This window comes from Garra rufa, unplaced genomic scaffold (genome assembly GCF_049309525.1).
Source record: "Garra rufa unplaced genomic scaffold, GarRuf1.0 hap1_unplaced_001, whole genome shotgun sequence".
Taxonomy (NCBI): Eukaryota; Metazoa; Chordata; class Actinopteri; order Cypriniformes; family Cyprinidae; genus Garra; species Garra rufa.
This window is the reverse complement of record NW_027394276.1, coordinates 5993134-6000633: the sequence shown is the minus strand read 5'-3', so window position 1 is coordinate 6000633 and position 7500 is coordinate 5993134. Positions and strand designations below refer to the sequence as shown.

The 7500-nt window shown below is 40.0% G+C and overlaps 12 non-coding genes across 12 annotated transcripts; all 12 read left to right on the top strand.

The window, feature by feature from the left end:
• Positions 1-277: 277 nt before the first annotated feature.
• LOC141303188 (5S ribosomal RNA) lies at positions 278-396 on the top strand. Its single transcript, XR_012343172.1, has one exon. It is a non-coding gene; the product is annotated as a 5S ribosomal RNA (ribosomal RNA).
• An 84-nt stretch (positions 397-480) lies between these two features.
• LOC141303619 (5S ribosomal RNA) lies at positions 481-599 on the top strand. Its single transcript, XR_012343599.1, has one exon. It is a non-coding gene; the product is annotated as a 5S ribosomal RNA (ribosomal RNA).
• An 84-nt stretch (positions 600-683) lies between these two features.
• LOC141303479 (5S ribosomal RNA) lies at positions 684-802 on the top strand. Its single transcript, XR_012343460.1, has one exon. It is a non-coding gene; the product is annotated as a 5S ribosomal RNA (ribosomal RNA).
• Positions 803-1533: 731 nt separating this feature from the next.
• On the top strand, positions 1534-1652 carry LOC141303275 (5S ribosomal RNA). The gene has a single exon (XR_012343258.1). It is a non-coding gene; the product is annotated as a 5S ribosomal RNA (ribosomal RNA).
• An 85-nt stretch (positions 1653-1737) lies between these two features.
• Positions 1738-1856, top strand: LOC141303649 (5S ribosomal RNA). Its single transcript, XR_012343628.1, has one exon. It is a non-coding gene; the product is annotated as a 5S ribosomal RNA (ribosomal RNA).
• A 1366-nt stretch (positions 1857-3222) lies between these two features.
• LOC141303607 (5S ribosomal RNA) lies at positions 3223-3341 on the top strand. Its single transcript, XR_012343586.1, has one exon. It is a non-coding gene; the product is annotated as a 5S ribosomal RNA (ribosomal RNA).
• A 1376-nt stretch (positions 3342-4717) lies between these two features.
• Positions 4718-4836, top strand: LOC141303413 (5S ribosomal RNA). The gene has a single exon (XR_012343394.1). It is a non-coding gene; the product is annotated as a 5S ribosomal RNA (ribosomal RNA).
• An 84-nt stretch (positions 4837-4920) lies between these two features.
• LOC141303478 (5S ribosomal RNA) lies at positions 4921-5039 on the top strand. Its single transcript, XR_012343459.1, has one exon. It is a non-coding gene; the product is annotated as a 5S ribosomal RNA (ribosomal RNA).
• A 731-nt stretch (positions 5040-5770) lies between these two features.
• LOC141303274 (5S ribosomal RNA) lies at positions 5771-5889 on the top strand. Its single transcript, XR_012343256.1, has one exon. It is a non-coding gene; the product is annotated as a 5S ribosomal RNA (ribosomal RNA).
• An 84-nt stretch (positions 5890-5973) lies between these two features.
• On the top strand, positions 5974-6092 carry LOC141303477 (5S ribosomal RNA). Its single transcript, XR_012343458.1, has one exon. It is a non-coding gene; the product is annotated as a 5S ribosomal RNA (ribosomal RNA).
• Positions 6093-6823: 731 nt separating this feature from the next.
• Positions 6824-6942, top strand: LOC141303273 (5S ribosomal RNA). The gene has a single exon (XR_012343255.1). It is a non-coding gene; the product is annotated as a 5S ribosomal RNA (ribosomal RNA).
• An 84-nt stretch (positions 6943-7026) lies between these two features.
• Positions 7027-7145, top strand: LOC141303476 (5S ribosomal RNA). The gene has a single exon (XR_012343457.1). It is a non-coding gene; the product is annotated as a 5S ribosomal RNA (ribosomal RNA).
• Positions 7146-7500: the final 355 nt, after the last annotated feature.

The following is a 7500-nucleotide window of genomic DNA, read 5'->3' as shown; positions in this document are numbered from 1 at the left end:
TTTACCTAGTTTTATCGTGTTGTTTTAAAGTCTTTTATGTGAACCTTGTATAAAAACCAAATCTATTTAAACCAATCTTCTTTTATGTCTCATTCTTTTAACCACTAGTCATCTCTCACAGTTAATTCTGACCCCATTTTAATGTTGTAACTCTGGATGGGAGACCGCCTGGGAATACCAGGTGCTGTAAGCTTTTGCCTTTTCTTCACTATTTATATAATATGATGGCTTTTACGGAGGCTGATCTATAAATAACCCACTTTTTGGAGCAGTCCTCGCTTACGGCCATACTGCGCTGAGTGCGCCCGATCTCGTCTGATCTCGGAAGCAAAGCAGCGTCGGGCCTGGTTAGTACTTGGATGGGAGACCGCCTGGGAATACCAGGTGCTGTAAGCTTTTGCCTTTTCTTCACTATTTATATAATATGATGGCTTTTACGGAGGCTGATCTATAAATAGCCCACTTTTTGGAGCAGTACTCGCTTACGGCCATACTGCGCTGAGAGCGCCCTATCTCGTCTGATCTCGGAAGCAAAGCAGCGTCGGGCCTGGTTAGTACTTAGATGGGAGACCGCCTGGGAATACCAGGTGCTGTAAGCTTTTGCCTTTTCTTCACTATTTATATAATATGCTGGCTTTTACGGAGGCTGATCTTTAAATAGGCCACTTTTTGGAGCAGCCCTCGCTTACGGCCATACTGCGCTGAGACCGCCCGATCTCGTCTGATCTCGGAAGCAAAGCAGCGTCGGGCCTGGTTAGTACTTGGATGGGAGACCGCCTGGGAATACCAGGTGCTGTAAGCTTTTGCCTTTTCTTCACTATTTATATAATATGCTGGCTTTTAGAAAGACGTGTTTTACCGCTCTATTTATTACAATCATTTAAATGTATTATAGAGTGTTAAGTGTTTTACATGTTTTTTTAGGCCATTTTATTGCTCTTAACATTTTAAGTGTGTGTGTGTCTTAAATAAATGGATGGTTGGCCTGCCATGTGACTAGACACATGACAGGAAGCAGGAAGTACAACTGTATAAGAGAGCAGCATGACAAACAAAGGACAGTCACCAAACTGTTGGATTAAGGAGTTTGCTAATTTTAGAGCTCACCTTTCCATTCACCACCTGCAAACTTTGGATTACACTTTCTGTGGATTGTATATACAATGGTGGACACTCACATTGGACTTATCAACACACTGGGATTCTTGGACTGTTTTTAGGGTATGGACAAATGAACTGTATTCTTTTAACAGCATTTACCTAGTTTTATCGTGTTGTTTTAAAGTCTTTTTATGTGAACCTTGTATATAAACCAAATCTATTTAAACCAATCTTCTTTTATGTCTCATTCTTTTAACCACTAGTCATCTCTCACAGTTAAATCTGACCCCATTTTAATCTTGTAACTCTGGATGGGAGACCGCCTGGGAATACCAGGTGCTGTAAGCTTTTGCCTTTTCTTCACTATTTATATAATATGATGGCTTTTACGGAGGCTGATCTATAAATAGCCCACTTTTTGGAGCAGTACTCGCTTACGGCCATACTGCGCTGAGAGCGCCCGATCTCGTCTGATCTCGGAAGCAAAGCAGCGTCGGGCCTGGTTAGTACTTAGATGGGAGACCGCCTGGGAATACCAGGTGCTGTAAGCTTTTGCCTTTTCTTCACTATTTATATAATATGCTGGCTTTTACGGAGGCTGATCTTTAAATAGCCCACTTTTTGGAGCAGCCCCCTGCTTAAGGCCATACTGCGCTGAGACCGCCCGATCTCGTCTGATCTCGGAAGCAAAGCAGCGTCGGGCCTGGTTAGTACTTGGATGGGAGACCGCCTGGGAATACCAGGTGCTGTAAGCTTTTGCCTTTTCTTCACTATTTATATAATATGCTGGCTTTTAGAAAGACGTGTTTTACCGCTCTATTTATTACAATCATTTAAATGTATTATAGAGTGTTAAGTGTTTTACATGTTTTTTTAGGCCATTTTATTGCTCTTAACATTTTAAGTGTGTGTGTGTCTTAAATAAATGGATGGTTGGCCTGCCATGTGACTAGACACATGACAGGAAGCAGGAAGTACAACTGTATAAGAGAGCAGCATGACAAACAAAGTCACCAAACTGTTGGATTAAGGAGTTGCTAATTTTAGAGCTCACCTTTCCATTCACCACCTGCAAACTTTGGATTACACTTTCTGTGGATTGTATATACAATGGTGGACACTCACATTGGACTTATCAACACACTGGGATTCTTGGACTGTTTTTAGGGTATGGACAAATGAACTGTATTCTTTTAACAGCATTTACCTAGTTTTATCGTGTTGTTTTAAAGTCTTTTATGTGAACCTTGTATATAAACCAAATCTATTTAAACCAATCTTCTTTTATGTCTCATTCTTTTAACCACTAGTCATCTCTCACAGTTAAATCTGACCCCATTTTAATCTTGTAACTCTGGAAGGGAGACCGCCTGGGAATACCAGGTGCTGTAAGCTTTTGCCTTTTCTTCACTATTTATATAATATGCTGGCTTTTAGAAAGACGTGTTTTACCGCTCTATTTATTACAATCATTTAAATGTATTATAGAGTGTTAAGTGTTTTACATGTTTTTTTAGGCCATTTTATTGCTCTTAACATTTTAAGTGTGTGTCTTAAATAAATGGATGGTTGGCCTGCCATGTGACTAGACACATGACAGGAAGCAGGAAGTACAACTGTATAAGAGAGCAGCATGACAAACAAAGGACAGTCACCAAACTGTTGGATTAAGGAGTTTGCTAATTTTAGAGCTCACCTTTCCATTCACCACCTGCAAACTTTGGATTACACTTTCTGTGGATTGTATATACAATGGTGGACACTCACATTGGACTTATCAACACACTGGGATTCTTGGACTGTTTTTAGGGTATGGACAAATGAACTGTATTCTTTTAACAGCATTTACCTAGTTTTATCGTGTTGTTTTAAAGTCTTTTATGTGAACCTTGTATAAAAACCAAATCTATTTAAACCAATCTTCTTTTATGTCTCATTCTTTTAACCACTAGTCATCTCTCACAGTTAATTCTGACCCCATTTTAATGTTGTAACTCTGGATGGGAGACCGCCTGGGAATACCAGGTGCTGTAAGCTTTTGCCTTTTCTTCACTATTTATATAATATGATGGCTTTTACGGAGGCTGATCTATAAATAACCCACTTTTTGGAGCAGTCCTCGCTTACGGCCATACTGCGCTGAGTGCGCCCGATCTCGTCTGATCTCGGAAGCAAAGCAGCGTCGGGCCTTGTTAGTACTTGGATGGGAGACCGCCTGGGAATACCAGGTGCTGTAAGCTTTTGCCTTTTCTTCACTATTTATATAATATGCTGGCTTTTAGAAAGACGTGTTTTACCGCTCTATTTATTACAATCATTTAAATGTATTATAGAGTGTTAAGTGTTTTACATGTTTTTTAGGCCATTTTATTACTCTTAACATTTTAAGTGTGTGTGTGTGTGTGTCTTTAATAAATGGATGGTTGGCCTGCCATGTGACTAGACACATGACAGGAAGCAGGAAGTACAACTGTATAAGAGAGCAGCATGACAAAAAAAGTCACCAAACTGTTGGATTAAGGAGTTGCTAATTTTAGAGCTCACCTTTCCATTCACCACCTGCAAACTTTGGATTACACTTTCTGTGGATTGTATATACAATGGTGGACACTCACATTGGACTTATCAACACACTGGGATTCTTGGACTGTTTTTAGGGTATGGACAAATGAACTGTATTCTTTTAACAGCATTTACCTAGTTTTATCGTGTTGTTTTAAAGTCTTTTATGTGAACCTTGTATATAAACCAAATCTATTTAAACCAATCTTCTTTTATGTCTCATTCTTTTAACCACTAGTCATCTCTCACAGTTAAATCTGACCCCATTTTAATCTTGTAACTCTGGATGGGAGACCGCCTGGGAATACCAGGTGCTGTAAGCTTTTGCCTTTTCTTCACTATTTATATAATATGCTGGCTTTTAGAAAGACGTGTTTTACCGCTCTATTTATTACAATCATTTAAATGTATTATAGAGTGTTAAGTGTTTTACATGTTTTTTTAGGCCATTTTATTGCTCTTAACATTTTAAGTGTGTGTGTGTCTTAAATAAATGGATGGTTGGCCTGCCATGTGACTAGACACATGACAGGAAGCAGGAAGTACAACTGTATAAGAGAGCAGCATGACATACAAAGGACAGTCACCAAACTGTTGGATTAAGGAGTTTGCTAATTTTAGAGCTCACCTTTCCATTCACCACCTGCAAACTTTGGATTACACTTTCTGTGGATTGTATATACAATGGTGGACACTCACATTGGACTTATCAACACACTGGGATTCTTGGACTGTTTTTAGGGTATGGACAAATGAACTGTATTCTTTTAACAGCATTTACCTAGTTTTATCGTGTTGTTTTAAAGTCTTTTTATGTGAACCTTGTATATAAACCAAATCTATTTAAACCAATCTTCTTTTATGTCTCATTCTTTTAACCACTAGTCATCTCTCACAGTTAAATCTGACCCCATTTTAATCTTGTAACTCTGGATGGGAGACCGCCTGGGAATACCAGGTGCTGTAAGCTTTTGCCTTTTCTTCACTATTTATATAATATGATGGCTTTTACGGAGGCTGATCTATAAATAGCCCACTTTTTGGAGCAGTACTCGCTTATGGCCATACTGCGCTGAGAGCGCCCGATCTCGTCTGATCTCGGAAGCAAAGCAGCGTCGGGCCTGGTTAGTACTTAGATGGGAGACCGCCTGGGAATACCAGGTGCTGTAAGCTTTTGCCTTTTCTTCACTATTTATATAATATGCTGGCTTTTACGGAGGCTGATCTTTAAATAGCCCACTTTTTGGAGCAGCCCTCGCTTACGGCCATACTGCGCTGAGACCGCCCGATCTCGTCTGATCTCGGAAGCAAAGCAGCGTCGGGCCTGGTTAGTACTTGGATGGGAGACCGCCTGGGAATACCAGGTGCTGTAAGCTTTTGCCTTTTCTTCACTATTTATATAATATGCTGGCTTTTAGAAAGACGTGTTTTACCGCTCTATTTATTACAATCATTTAAATGTATTATAGAGTGTTAAGTGTTTTACATGTTTTTTTAGGCCATTTTATTGCTCTTAACATTTTAAGTGTGTGTGTGTCTTAAATAAATGGATGGTTGGCCTGCCATGTGACTAGACACATGACAGGAAGCAGGAAGTACAACTGTATAAGAGAGCAGCATGACATACAAAGGACAGTCACCAAACTGTTGGATTAAGGAGTTTGCTAATTTTAGAGCTCACCTTTCCATTCACCACCTGCAAACTTTGGATTACACTTTCTGTGGATTGTATATACAATGGTGGACACTCACATTGGACTTATCAACACACTGGGATTCTTGGACTGTTTTTAGGGTATGGACAAATGAACTGTATTCTTTTAACAGCATTTACCTAGTTTTATCGTGTTGTTTTAAAGTCTTTTTATGTGAACCTTGTATATAAACCAAATCTATTTAAACCAATCTTCTTTTATGTCTCATTCTTTTAACCACTAGTCATCTCTCACAGTTAAATCTGACCCCATTTTAATCTTGTAACTCTGGATGGGAGACCGCCTGGGAATACCAGGTGCTGTAAGCTTTTGCCTTTTCTTCACTATTTATATAATATGATGGCTTTTACGGAGGCTGATCTATAAATAGCCCACTTTTTGGAGCAGTACTCGCTTACGGCCATACTGCGCTGAGAGCGCCCGATCTCGTCTGATCTCGGAAGCAAAGCAGCGTCGGGCCTGGTTAGTACTTAGATGGGAGACCGCCTGGGAATACCAGGTGCTGTAAGCTTTTGCCTTTTCTTCACTATTTATATAATATGCTGGCTTTTACGGAGGCTGATCTTTAAATAGCCCACTTTTTGGAGCAGCCCTCGCTTACGGCCATACTGCGCTGAGACCGCCCGATCTCGTCTGATCTCGGAAGCAAAGCAGCGTCGGGCCTGGTTAGTACTTGGATGGGAGACCGCCTGGGAATACCAGGTGCTGTAAGCTTTTGCCTTTTCTTCACTATTTATATAATATGCTGGCTTTTAGAAAGACGTGTTTTACCGCTCTATTTATTACAATCATTTAAATGTATTATAGAGTGTTAAGTGTTTTACATGTTTTTTTAGGCCATTTTATTGCTCTTAACATTTTAAGTGTGTGTGTGTCTTAAATAAATGGATGGTTGGCCTGCCATGTGACTAGACACATGACAGGAAGCAGGAAGTACAACTGTATAAGAGAGCAGCATGACATACAAAGGACAGTCACCAAACTGTTGGATTAAGGAGTTTGCTAATTTTAGAGCTCACCTTTCCATTCACCACCTGCAAACTTTGGATTACACTTTCTGTGGATTGTATATACAATGGTGGACACTCACATTGGACTTATCAACACACTGGGATTCTTGGACTGTTTTTAGGGTATGGACAAATGAACTGTATTCTTTTAACAGCATTTACCTAGTTTTATCGTGTTGTTTTAAAGTCTTTTTATGTGAACCTTGTATATAAACCAAATCTATTTAAACCAATCTTCTTTTATGTCTCATTCTTTTAACCACTAGTCATCTCTCACAGTTAAATCTGACCCCATTTTAATCTTGTAACTCTGGATGGGAGACCGCCTGGGAATACCAGGTGCTGTAAGCTTTTGCCTTTTCTTCACTATTTATATAATATGATGGCTTTTACGGAGGCTGATCTATAAATAGCCCACTTTTTGGAGCAGTACTCGCTTACGGCCATACTGCGCTGAGAGCGCCCGATCTCGTCTGATCTCGGAAGCAAAGCAGCGTCGGGCCTGGTTAGTACTTAGATGGGAGACCGCCTGGGAATACCAGGTGCTGTAAGCTTTTGCCTTTTCTTCACTATTTATATAATATGCTGGCTTTTACGGAGGCTGATCTTTAAATAGCCCACTTTTTGGAGCAGCCCTCGCTTACGGCCATACTGCGCTGAGACCGCCCGATCTCGTCTGATCTCGGAAGCAAAGCAGCGTCGGGCCTGGTTAGTACTTGGATGGGAGACCGCCTGGGAATACCAGGTGCTGTAAGCTTTTGCCTTTTCTTCACTATTTATATAATATGCTGGCTTTTAGAAAGACGTGTTTTACCGCTCTATTTATTACAATCATTTAAATGTATTATAGAGTGTTAAGTGTTTTACATGTTTTTTTAGGCCATTTTATTGCTCTTAACATTTTAAGTGTGTGTGTGTCTTAAATAAATGGATGGTTGGCCTGCCATGTGACTAGACACATGACAGGAAGCAGGAAGTACAACTGTATAAGAGAGCAGCATGACATACAAAGGACAGTCACCAAACTGTTGGATTAAGGAGTTTGCTAATTTTAGAGCTCACCTTTCCATTCACCACCTGCAAACTTTGGATTACACTTTCTGTGGATTGTA